Below are 13,830 nucleotides of genomic sequence, written 5' to 3'. Positions count from 1 at the left end.
ATAATGGTAAGAAGAGTCCCCATACGTATAGAAGAGTCCTACAGACATTACTGGACAATGCTACGTAGGTCATCATTTATTATCAGGCAGTAACATGGAACGGGGCTAATAACAGAACTACCTCCATGTCACCTTATTAATTCTTGATACATAGTTTCATTAAAACAATGTGTAAAACCTCATGCACACGTTCGTGTGCGCCGCCTGAGTCCCGTCAGTGATCCGAGGAAAGATAGAACTATCTTTCCTCGGATCGGAGCATCGGGTCCATTTTTACGGACCCGATTCACCCGCTAAAGTGAATGGGTCCATGGAGACTATCGGGTGGCACTCGAATGCCGTTAAAAATGGGCCGAGTGGCACAATGGTCGTCTGCATGAGGGGTAAGAATTTATATAGTCTCTGTACATGTTATTCCATCAAGTACATAGAGCTAGCTGAGCTTTTTATGTTGTTTTTCTGAATAACTTGCCTGTTGCTCTTGATAAAGTGTTGCGGTAAGCCTTGTATTGTTCTCACATTAAAGGAAGACGCGAGTAAAATATGTTGTATGGTATAGTAATTATTCAGGATAATTATATGGCCAGGCCTCTGGGTGACAACTCTAATCCTCATTCTTAATGGAGTTATCTAGGATAATATATTTTTTTTATTAAGGCCTTTTATTCATTAATAATAAAAGGGCTTTTAAATTATATGTATTTGGAAATAAAATAAGACATCCACGGAAGTGAGCGCCATTGCATTGAGTGCACACATGACCGCCCAGTCTCTGCAATGTATAGGACAACGATATATTGCACAGAAAGGGTTTCCCCACTGCGGCTGGGTCTCATACTATCTACAATTGATTTATAACCATGTCTATTTGGTTTGTTGTACTGATCTCAGTGATCCAGTGCGTTATACTTATCATGCATTAGGGCCTGTTCACATCTGCATTGGAGAGTCCGTTAGGGGCCTCCATCGCAGATCCAGCTGAAAATACCGAAAACAATAGCACAGAATGCTGCACTATCGTTTCTAGTAAAACCAAGGACTACCCGACGAAAACCCATCAATGGGCTCTGTCAGGCTCCGGTTGTCTCCGTCGTTCAACGGAACCGCGCTTCTGGTATTTTCATTGTACTGTTCCTTTAATGGAGCAGAAGAACAGAAAGCCGAATGCAGATGTGAATAGGCAATTCACACTGGATTGTAAATGTAAGCTGTCTTGCGATTGTAAGGAGTAGTTGCAGCAGTCAGAGCAGTGATCATGTAAAAGTATTAAAAACATTTTAGACTCTTAGGGTATGTTCACACGGCTTATTTACGGACGTAATTCGGGCGTTTTACGCCTCGATATACGTCCGAAAATGTATGTATGTATATTTACGCGTTGCTGTCAAAAGACGGAGCGTAAATAGACGCCCGCGCCAAAGAAGTGTCATGTCACTTCTTCAGACGTAAATGAAGCCGTTTTCCATGGACTCCATGGAAAACCAGCTCCAGTTACGTCCGTAAGGGACGCGGCGTTCAAGCGCCTGCACATGCCGTTACGGCTGAAATGACGGGGCTGTTTTCTCCTGGAAACAGCCCCGTAATTTTGGCCGTTACGGACGCTGCCGTGTGAACATACCCTTAACTCCTTCAGGACCAAGCCTAATTTGGTCTCCAGAACTGCAAGAATTTTTTTTTTTCGTTTTTGCCTCGTTGCATTCTGAGAGCCATAACTTTCTTTTGTCAACGTAAATGTATGAGGGATAAGTTATATTTTTTTAATGGCAACATTTGTGGTACATATAACTTAGGCTTCATTCACATCTGCGTCGGGCTTCCAATCATGGGTTCTGTTAGACCGTTTAGTCAGGGGAACCAATGAACGGAACCCAAAAGCAAACCATTTCAATCGTAATGTTCCATTGAAAATGGATTCTGTTTGTCTCCGTTCCATAAGGTTTCAGTTTTTTTGGGCGGAATCAATAGTGTAGCCAAAAAAACGGAAACCTTACGGAACGGAGACAAACGGAAACCATTTGCAATTGAAGCATTACCATTGAAATCAACAGTAATGGAAACGGAAGCTTTGGTTTCCGTTTGGTTTCCTTTCATGGGTTCCCCTGACGGAAAGGTCTAACGAAACCCATTAACGGAAGCCCGACGCACATGTGAACGAAGCCTTATTGATTAACTTTTATTAACTGTTTCTGGGGGAAATGGAAAAAAAACGCAATACTGCTATTGTCCTTTGCAATCGTATTGCCGGCCACAAATGATTTCTATTGACTATTTCTCTCAACTCCCACATAAACATGCATGTTCACCTTGGTGGAGCACGCATGTTTATGTCAGGGGAAATAGCTGCTGGCAGACATCTCAGGCAACAGCTTATCTCCCGTGGGAACAAAGGACCGGTCTTTATGAAATCCAAACCATTCAGGGGAAAGTCGGGTGGCCCCCATAAACATTAGATCGTCAACAGGTTCAGCCAAGATTTATCTAGTGTGTATGGGCACCTTACAGTTAACTATGAACGGAACAATATTTGTCCAATTCAAGGGACATATGCAATAAGTGTATACCTGAAATGATAGAAGCTTACCAAGATCAGACTTAAAGAGGCTCTGTCACCAGATTTTGCAACCCCTATCTGCTATTGCAGCAGATCGGCGCTGCAATGTAGATTACAGTAACGTTTTTATTTTTAAAAAACGAGCATTTTTGGCCAAGTTATGACCATTTTTGTATTTATGCAAATGAGGCTTGCAAAAGTCCAACTGGGCGTGTTTACAGTAAAAGTACAACTGGGCGTGTTTACAGTAAAAGTCCAACTGGGCGTGTTTACAGTAAAAGTACAACTGGGCGTGTATTATGTGTGTTACATCTGGGCGTGTTTACTTCTTTTACTAGCTGGGCGTTCTGACGAGAAGTATCATCCACTTCTCTTCAGAACGCCCAGCTTCTGGCAGTGCAGACACAGCGTGTTCTCGAGAGATCAAGCTGTGACGTCACTCACTTCCTGCCCCAGGTCCTGCATCGTGTCAGACGAGCGAGGACACATCGGCACCAGAGGCTACAGTTGATTCTGCAGCAGCATCAGCGTTTGCAGGTAAGTAGCTACATCGACTTACCTGCAAACGCCGATGCTGCTGCAGAATCAACTGTAGCCTCTGGTGCCGATGTGTTTAAACACGCCCAGTTGGACTTGAGCAAGCCTCATTTGCATAAATACAAAAATGGTCATAACTTGGCCAAAAATGCTCGTTTTTAAAAAAATAAAAACGTTACTCTTATCTACATTGCAGCGCCGATCTGCTGCAATAGGAGATAGGGGTTGCAAAATCTGGTGACAGAGCCTCTTTAACTCATTTCATAAAATTTAGATGATTATAGAGTAAATATTATGTTCAAGATGTTTCTTAGTAAAAAAAAAATACTTAAATAAAATGAATGCATGTTCCATTTAAATCCTTGAGCCTAGTATTTCAATAAAACTAACCAAATAATGTTATATTAATATATTTACTTATTATGTATGTAATTCATTACTTTTATTTTCGAACGTTAAAAAATACTGTAATAATATTTTATTTAATCATACATTTGGTTTATGCGAAATAAGGTATATAAAAAAAAGCACAAGGTATAGATCTTTGATGCTGTTCTCCAGGGGGTGTAAATATCTTTCAGATTTTGATAGATGACTCCACTAAGTGTAGGGCTGCAAATATTTCCAAAGCATTTTCTTTTTCAACCGCTAGAGGGCAATATCCATGCCATTTGGCTCTTGTATGTGGGTCGTGTACCCTTCCAACAGTTTTTGCCCGAGAATGTTTTCTACTGAGTTTCTACTATCCAGTAATTATTGTTTTCTCACTAAAGAAAGATTATTTGTCTTTTCATGTGCTTAATGCACTCAAAGGCTAAATAAATAAAAATAAAAAAATAAAATAAAATAAATATATATATATATATATATATATATATATATATATATATATATATATATATATATATATATATATATATATATATTTATTTATTCATACATACAGTTAGGTCCAGAATTATTTGGACAGTGACATAATCTTCATGATTTGGGCTCTGCATGCCACCACATTAGATTTGAAATGAAATAACGGAGATGCAATTGAAGTGTAGACTTTCAGGCTTAATTCAAGGGGTTGAACAAAAATATTGTGTGAAACGTTTAGGAATTGCAACCATTTTTCTACACAGCCTCCTCATTTCAGGGGCTCAAAAGTAATTGGACAAATAAAAATTACCATAAATAAAATGTTTTCTTTTTAATACTTTGTAGAGAATCCTTTGTAGGCAATGACGGCCTGAAGTCTGGAACCCATGGGCATCACCAAACGCTGTGTTTCCTCCTTTGTGATGTTTTGCCCGGCCTTTACTGCAGCTGTCTTCAGTTGTTGCTTGTTTGTGGGTCTTTCTGCCTTAAAGAGAACCTTTCACCTGTCCATAAATATGCAGCATGTAATGGTCAGGGCCTCACAAACACTGGCTCACTTGAAATAATTTTCCTATCTTCCTCAGTTATTTACATATCGGTGTCATTATATTTGGCGCCCGATATGTAAATAAGCCCCTGAACTGTCAATGGGGAGTTTCTATCGAACTAAATGGCAAGGGGGCGTGATGTCTTCGCTCTGACATTGACCAATCAGCTACTGACAGTGTCACGGCGGCATGCGCCGTGTTCCCCCCCAGCGAGAACACATAGGCTGGTGGTTCTGCAGAGTGCGCTCTCTGTCTGTGCGTGTTCTCGAGGGAGGGAACACAGCGCAAGCCGCCCTGACACTGTCCGTAGCTGATTGGACAATGTCAGAGCGAAGAGATCACGCCCCCTTGCCATTTAGTTATATGGAAACGCCCCAGTGACAGTTCAGGGGCTTATTTACATATTGGGCACCAAATATAACGGCACCAATATGTAAATAGCGGAGGAAGATAGGAAAAAAATGTAAAGTGAGACCGTGTTTGTGCAGCCCTGCCTATTACATGCTGCACCTAGCTGCACATGTATGCGCAGGTGAAAGGTTCTCTTTAAAGAGGCTCTGTCACTACATTATAAGTGCCCTGTCTCCTACATAAGGAGATCGGCGCTATAATGTAGGTGACAGCAGTGCTTTTTATTTTAAAAAAACGATCTATTTTCACCACTTTATTAGCGATTTTTAGCATACACATGCCTCCCAACTTTTTGATAACCATTCACAGGACACTTTTAAGCCCCACCCTGATCTGAGAGGAACGCCCCAAAACAAACAGATATTGCTCACTTTTATGCAAATGTACATAAACCACCCCCACGTTGTGCCTGTTTTCCAGGCAAAATCCTTAAAATTAGGACAGTTAGGTGGTATGGCATATAGGGTGGCCTTTCAGGAAAAACATGCTGGTTTCTCTTCACTGAAATAAGTTTGCCCTGGTGACAAATTCCCTTTAAGCGAAAACAGTATAATTATTTTTTTTAAGAAAAGTAATCTTACTATTCAACATTTTTGTATCCAAATAGAATTTTATACATTTGTAGCATTGCTGACCTTGAGCTCCAGGATCATGCACAGAACTGCCCCAGCTACTGGGACAATTACACAAGCAGAGAAGGAAGGGGAAGATGGTATGACCATGCAGAAACCTGAGAATGAATATCGCATTCAGAACTTTGGGCTGCCGTCGTCAGTGGTTGTGACCGAGCATCTGTAATAGTATACGAGACCAATATTAAGTCCAGGTAAATTGCGATTGGGGAGAACTGCTCTTTAATAAATGCCTTTTCATTTCTGTGCAAATTATATTGAACCTTAAAATGCTGCCGGAAAGAAAATCATCTCTGGAACCAGAGCTTTTTGATTGATAGGGAAATTTGCCTGCTTGTAGACAGAAATACATTTGTACAAATCAGTGCTATTGACTTTAAAGAGCCTCTGTCACCAGATTTTGCAACCCCTATCTGCTAGGAGGACACATCGGCACCAGAGGCTTCAGTTGATTCTGCAGCAGCATCGGCGTTAGCAGGTAAGTCGATGTAGCTACTTACCTGCAAACGCCGATGTGTCCTCGCTCGTCTGACACGATGCAGGACCTGTGAGTGACGTCACAGCGTGATCTGCCAGAAGCTGGGCGTTCTGAAGAGAAGTGGATGATACTTCTCATCAGAACGCCCAGCTAGTAAAAGTATTAAAAACGCCCCGATGTACGCACATAATACACGCCCACTTGGACTTTTACTTTAAACACACCCACTTGGACTTTTGCAAGCCTCATTTGCATAACTACAAAAATGGTCATAACTTGGCCAAAAATGCTCGTTTTTTAAAAATAAAAACGTTACTGTAATCTACATTGCAGCACCTATCTGCTGCAATAGCAGATAGGGGTTGCAAAATCTGGTGACAGAGCCTCTTTAAGTGCTGAAACCGGGCACAGCAGCAACTTTTCTATCTTTTAAGTCCATCTACACACAAATTAGTTTATTATTTCAGAGCGATCTCAACAGCAAGAAAAGTGCTAAAAATTGTGCACAGAATTTAGTCAGTTAAAATAAAAATGTATGTGATAAGTGTACCCGCAGGATAGAGCACATAGGGGGCAGAGCACATAGCCTACAGCGTCATACATCACTTTAGATTGTACAGGTTGATGGCTCAACATGCAAGGTCCTGATAGTTCAAAGGGAAATTTTTATTTTTTTATATTCGGAGCCACTGACCTGAAAATACAATGTTGCTGGCTTTTTTGCTGTTGCAAGGAACTGCTCCATTACTTACATATCAGGCATATGCATATTTATTTATAAAGGGGCTATCAGGTCCACAGCTTGTCCACTCACAGCAACGCCCAGTGCAATATTCGCAACGCGGATGATGAGTTCATGAATATTCACAAGTAATTAACACTTGCGTCATAGCTGGCTAGTATATTTGTATTAATTACAATATCAGGGAGCGTCGTGAGGCCCATACAGTTATGGGGATGTGAGTTGAAAATTGTGAATATACTGTATAAATACTACTTTGGAAAGTTCAAAACTGTAGAATGAATATTGAATAAAAATGATTGTATTGTGATAGATTCAACTTTTTTAGTTTATTTAATGCACCAAAACGTTAAAAATAGTTGTAAGGCTGTGTTCACATTTGCGTTGCTGCACTATTTTTTCAGGTAAAATGAGGGATACCATGACAGAAACCCGATGGAGCCCATTAAAGTCAATGTGGTCAGTCAGGCGCCATGTCTGTCAGGATCTGTCACAGAAAACACAACATTTCTGTTTTTCTGCTCCTATGACGGAATAGACAAATTTATTTCATAGCGCAGATGTGAACATGGATTAAATTGGTTCTGCATCTAAAGGTGATATTACACGGCCCGAATTGGGCCGTGTAAACGAACACTGAGCCAGCTCGTTGATGGCGCTCGTTTGCTCCGTTCACAAGGAACTAGTATGGGTACGAGCGATCGTTACTATGATCGCGCTTCGCCATACATTTCAATCATGTCGGCAGCACATCTCCCTGTTTACACATTGAGATGTGCTGCCTACAACGATAATATTTTATGCTGCCTAGACGATACAATCAGCCGATGAGCGAGCGTTTGCTCGTTCATCGGCTGATCGTTGCCCTGTTTACACAGGGCAATTATTGGGAAGAAACGCTTTGTGAACGCTCGTTTGCCCAATAATTGGCCGGTGTAAAAGGACCGTCACCCCTTAAGGACACGGCCAATTTTGGCCTTGAGAACAGAACTATTTTTTTATATTTCCCTCTTTGCACCCCGACGCTCATAACTTTTTTATTTTTTGTACGACGTAGTTGTATGAGACTTTGTTTTTTGCGGGACGAGTTGTACTTTATGTAGGTACCATTTTTTGGTACAAATACATTATCATTTAATTTATATCAATTTTTATTTTGGCGAAAATGCAGAAAAAAAACAGCTCCACTGCAGTTTTAATATTTATTTTTTTTATACCATACACCGATCATCATAAATAATGTTATACATTTGTTGTACAGGTTGTTACGGTCGTGGCCATACCAAATATGTCTATATTATTTCATGTTTTGGGACTTATATTTAAAAAAAGTTTAATTATTGTAAAAAAAATGTGTATATCTGTATTTTTTTTTTTACTTTATTTTTATTTTTATTTATCATGAATTTTTTTTTTACATTCATTACATTTTCTTTTAATCCCATAAAGGGATTTTTCATTTTGATTTTGATTTTTTTAACTGTAATGTACTGGCATATATCTATATGCCAGTACATTAGCCTGTGTACTGATTGTACACAGGCAGTTGTTAGGGCATACCTAAGCATGCCCTGACAACAGGAAATATGTTCAGACAGCCCTGGGGTCCTTCAATGGACCCTGGGCTGTCTGGCCATACAAGTTATGGGCTTTGATCGCTTCGCAGACATTTTCTGTGACGCGATCAAAGTGCAGTCCCCCCTTCTTGAATGCTGTGATCTGCTTTAATCGCGCATCAGTGTGATTGGTGCAACTTCCAAAATACACGTTATTAAAAATAATTTTTACCTTTTGAGATACTGTTGCTTTGTATTCTCTATACAGAGCAGCTGTATCGTACGCTAGGACCTGAATCCTTCAGGTCCGCGGGACTGATAGGTTCAGTGTCAGTGGGTCCTCCATGTCTCTGAATTGTCTCTAAATTATGAACTTACATGTGATCTTTAACAGCTCGATCTGACACGCAGGACCCGCTGACATTGAACCCGTCAGTCCCGCAGACCTGACGGATTCAGGTCTTAGCAAAGGATACAGCTGCTCTGTATACAGAATACAAAGCAGCTGTATCTCTAAGAGTAAAAATAATTTTTAATAAAAAGTCATTACAAAGTTGCAGTATCACACTGATACACCATTTAATTTAAAAAAAAAAAAAACGATGTCAAATGTGTACATAGCCTTTACGTTTTTCTTGTTATCAGCTCATTTCTGCTGTTAGAAAAAAATAACTTACACCTGGAAAGCACCAACTTTTTTTAGAAGGCACTGAAAACTGGAAGCTGAACTCTGTCTGGTTGCTATGGACAAGAAGACCACTGTCACTTTTTTTAATCAGCAGCTACTGATCTGAGTAAGCATTAGAAATAGAAAGAGTTTGTGTGTTATCACCTATATGCCATCTTACTGTAGAAGCCATGAGTCATGCTTGAAGCATAAAACACTAGTACACCACCCTCGTACTTCTCCATGAATTCTAACACTTACTGTAGCTGCCTGCCACGTGGTTACTTACACAGAGTCCATAACCACAGACAGGAGGCCACCAATTGCCCTTACTAAAAAAAACCTGCTGAAGGACGGATATTACAAGAAGTTAACATCTGAGCCCAGAGCAGATCGCAAACATGTCTTTCATTGCTGAGCAGTGTTACTTCTTCCCTGAAATATCCATTGTTCACATGGTCCTGGGGCTCATACGCAACTATTGATCGGTTTAGTCCCACAGGATCCATTCGAGCAGAGGATCGTGGCAAAAAAGCAGTAAGTAATGGTGTGTTTCTTACATTTCACAAAACCATTTTTTCTTTTTGGTTAACATAGTGTTGAGAATGGAGATCTACCTAATTAAAGGGGTTGTCTAGTTTAGAAAACCTATTTTCATATACCCTGTTAGTGAATTCTGAGTTAGTAGAAGAGGGCGCCCTGTACAGGATCCTCATCTCTTGGCGATAGTGTAGAGTGGTTACAAAGAGCGTCTCTTGCACTGGAGGATCTGTCTTGCATTAGACTGCTTTCACATGAACATGATACGGGGGCTTTTTAGTGCCAGCATTACGATCGCAACACCTGGACCTCCAGCCATACATGAGAACTAGAGTTAAAGCACCATAGAAGCCTATGGTACTCCGGTTCAGATGAACCTGGAGAGGTCCGGGTGTTGCGTCTGTAATATCGGCACAAAAAAGGATCCGTATTACGCTTGTGTGAAAGCAACCTTACACAGAAAACCCATTGATTAGAATGAGCACTGTGTAATGCTTAATTTCCATTGTGGTGGCATTCATCACTAATGAAAACTTGATGAGATAGAAATTTAAAAAAATAAATCTGTAACTATTATTGTATATGCATACAGAAGATTTTTTATAAAAATATCTGCAACTGAAAATCTGTTCCATAAATGTGAATGAGATGGTTTCTGCAGCATGTGCATGGATTTCTTCAAGTGACAGTCGCAGATATTTCTGCAACTATTCTGACTTGTGTGAACCTGTAATACTATAAGTTGAATTAATGGTGCTTTTTAGATACTAGGGTGTGTTCACATTAGCGTTCGGTTCCGTTGATGGGTTCCGTCAGATCTTTTCATCGGAGGAACCCATCAACGGAAATGCAAACGGAAACCATAGCTTGGTAATGCAAATGAAAGCTATGGTTTCCGTTTGCCTTTCCGTTGATGGGTTCCTCCGACGGAAAGGTCCCATCAACGGAAACCGAACGCTGATGTGAACAGGCCCTTATACTTTATTATTTTAGTCTTATATAAAGGCACAGACGTAACTTGGATAAATGTGACTACGCAGAATTTGTGGTGTTATCTGGAGTTTATCCAGTAAGTGCTGATATTACAGTGTGTAACCGCAGATGGGAGGAACAATGTGGTATGACATTCACTTCTGTTGTCACTTATAATATGCTTGTTGTCTGTCTGAAGGGTTTCCCATGCAGCGCTGTCAATATTGATTTGGAGTCTATTCGATTAAATATGGAATATTGTGAAATAAAGGGAGCAGTGATGGCTGTCCAGGAATCCAGTATGTAGGACAGCTGATATGGAGACAGATGGAAATCTGTAAATGCACAGAGCGGCCTGGTAAACCAAAATTAATGAGCATTCCGCATCAGTTTAATTATCCCGGGGATGAGAGCAGTACAAATCCACAGGCCAATTGTAGAAAACTTCTATTGACCTCATTTCATGGTGGGTAGCCGGCAATGTAGTCCAGTATACAAAAACTCTGCTTTTGCCTACTCAAAGGTATCTTGAAGCAAGTCCGAGTATCTTGGCTGTTGAATTGGATTTACATAGAGACTAAAATTAAAATACAAATTAGTTGCAGATATGTACTGGGCGGAAACTTGAAACCCTCTACGCCAGTTTTCTGACGTAGAAAAATCACATTCTGCCCAAAAATTATGTGACTTTTCTATTTTTTACATGCCCTCCTCTTTTTAAAGAGTGGGTGTGGCCACTAATTATTGTACTGTAATTTATGCAAAAATAACTGGCATAAACTTTACCAGCTTAGATTTGACTTTCTGACGCACGGGCCGCGAAACATGCGCCTCATTAATTACGAGGCGTGTGCTTCTTAATAAATTAAGCACATCTAACTCCATCTTTATTTAGATTAAAACTTGCTTATGAAATCATCAGTCTTAATAAATTCCCCCCACTGTGTTCTGATGTTCTTTAGTATTGTGTACTAGGCATAAGAAATGTTCAGCTGTAGTAAGACAGGCACGGTCTTTTCGAAGTTATTTCTAATAGTAACTAAGCAACTCCTCCTGCTAATTCCCCATCTTGGTGTTGTGGAGGAGCATTAAAAATTGTAATCAAGTGTTCTTTTGTACATATAATTGCCATGTGTTTTGGTCCAAAGGGTCTATTCCCATGATGCTGTCAAATTTCTGCATTTTCCTGCAATTTTGTGGTAAACATGGCGATAAACCACAATTTGCCGCATGTTTTAATAGACTATTAATAACTTTTAGTATTTAATTTTTTTTGGACATGAAAAAAACTTTACTTAACTGTTTGCTGGTTCAAGTCCTCTAGATGGACTGAGAATAAAAAAACAAAAAACAAACAATCGTTGGATCATTGGCACTATATACTGCAGTACTAATGTATTGCAGTATATTGTGATTTTGACAGACTCCTATTAAGCCCTGCCTCTGGTAGCACAAATATGGCAGACCTGGGGGCCTTTATTAGGCCCCCAGCCTACCATGACAATCATGGCTGTCAGAGGGGTTCACCCCCACTTTCTAACGCCTTAGATGCCATGGTTGCTATTGACCCCGGCATCTAACTGGTTAAACGGCCAGGATCAGAGTTATCTCTGTTTCTGGCCGTTAGTACAAGATGTCAGCTGTGATACAAAGGCTTCATCTAAGCGGTTAAACAGGCAGAGTCAAAGTTATCGTTGATTTACCCGTTGCAGTGAAATGTCGGCTGTATTACACAGCCGACACCTGCTAAGTATGGAGAGGGCTCAGCCCATGAGCGCGCTCCATACTTCGCTCCATACATGTACATGACAATGTGTTAAGGGGTTAAGATCTATTCACATAGTGTGGTCAAATTGTTTTTTTTGCTGCAGTTTTGCAGTGATTTTCATGAAATCAACCAAAAACCGGAGAAAAAACGCAATCTGATCACACCATGTGAATAAACCCTTATTTTTTGCACTAACAAAATTATTTTTGCAGTGTTTTTTTTCTGTGACTCAGGGCTATTTTTCATACCTTGTTTTATATTAATATATTTTTTCCTTTTTTCGTTTCATTAGGGGTAAGGCTTGCTTCACAAGGGTGTATTCGGACCTTGAGATGTGGATTTTCCCAGCCGACATACTGTAATCATGTTTTCAGTAAGGGACAGTAGTCCTGCGGGGAAGCAGTGACACAGCATAATAGATGATTATGATGCTACGAGTCCAGCTCCCTGAACTGTGTTCAATCCGGGAAATACGGCCGATGTACAGTCCATATCTCACGGACCAAAAACGGTCGTGTGAAGCAAGCCTAAATTGTACAAAAATATATAGGTCTCTATTTTTTTAAATGTGCAAATCCACACTAAAATAAAGCATTAGAATGGGTTTTTCATTTTGTTTAATTCATTTTGATATATAATATGTGTCGTCAAGGATGGGATGCAGCGGGTTCTTCTCGGGTTCCCCTGAATTAGTTGTTAAAATAATAGCCGATTCGCAGAACTAGGGAGAGGTGGGATACTAACCCAATCCTCCTTCCTATCATTCAATTGTGGATAAAAAAAAGTCCTCATCCGAAAATGCAGATACAATTGAATGTAATAGCGGTGCTACAGGGTGCAAGGTAGTCTTTGAAGGCTCCCTGCACCACAGCTTGGTGCCAACTCTGTAACACAGGTTTCACGATGACGGCCAGTAGGAGCCAAGGTGGATGACGGAGCGGGTACATAGGAGGTAAGCATTCTTTACTGGGTCTTTTGTTATTCAGGGGTCATAGCGTGGGTCTTCTTTTTTTCAGGGGGCACAGTGTAGGCACTTTTTGAAAATCGGGCACATTGTAGGAATTTTATTTTCAGGGGCCCAGTTTGGGCAATTTTTTTTATTCAGGAGCACAGTGTGTGTGGAGTTATTATATTTAGGGGTCACAGTGTGTGGCACTCAGGGGGCACAGTTTATATAATGCAGTTTTCCACGGTAACTGGAACATTCATAGTCGCCCCAGTTACAGAGGAAAAGAGTTCCTTGTGGTGACATCACAATTACGGAAACAGCCGAATTACAAGAATTACGGAAACAGCCGAGCGCCACTGATTGCTACAACTGGGGTCCTGTGTCCCCTGTTCCCAGTAGCCACAAGCCCGCAGCCAGGAGGAGTGGAAAGGCATGTGCCCTGCCACTCCTTTCAAAGTCTATGGCATAGACTAAGGGGGGATTCACACGAACGTGTATTGGGTCCGTGCGGGCCGCGTGGTTTTCACGCGCCACGCACAGACCAATACAAGTCTATGGGGCAGTACAGACAGTCCGTGCTTTTTGCGCAGCGTTTGTCAGCTGCACAAAAAG

General features: G+C 40.6%; 1 protein-coding gene across 3 annotated transcripts in view; it reads left to right on the top strand.

Annotated features, from left to right (window-relative positions):
• Positions 1 to 13,830, top strand: part of ACSL6 (acyl-CoA synthetase long chain family member 6) — a 231,806-nt gene that overhangs the window by 28,761 nt on the left and 189,215 nt on the right. The window contains exon 1 of one of the 3 annotated variants that reach the window (XM_075856444.1): positions 5,581 to 5,740. The exons of the other annotated variants lie outside the window; for them this stretch is intronic. The gene's annotated coding sequence lies outside the window, so the exon portion shown is untranslated. Of the gene's footprint in view, positions 1 to 5,580; positions 5,741 to 13,830 lie in introns of those variants that run through there. 3 annotated transcript variants of the gene reach the window in all.

The sequence above is a fragment of the Rhinoderma darwinii genome, chromosome 3 (genome assembly GCF_050947455.1).
Source record: "Rhinoderma darwinii isolate aRhiDar2 chromosome 3, aRhiDar2.hap1, whole genome shotgun sequence".
Classification (NCBI taxonomy): domain Eukaryota; kingdom Metazoa; phylum Chordata; class Amphibia; order Anura; family Rhinodermatidae; genus Rhinoderma; species Rhinoderma darwinii.
Note: the sequence above shows the minus strand (reverse complement) of the source record. Positions and strands in the feature narration are given on the sequence as shown.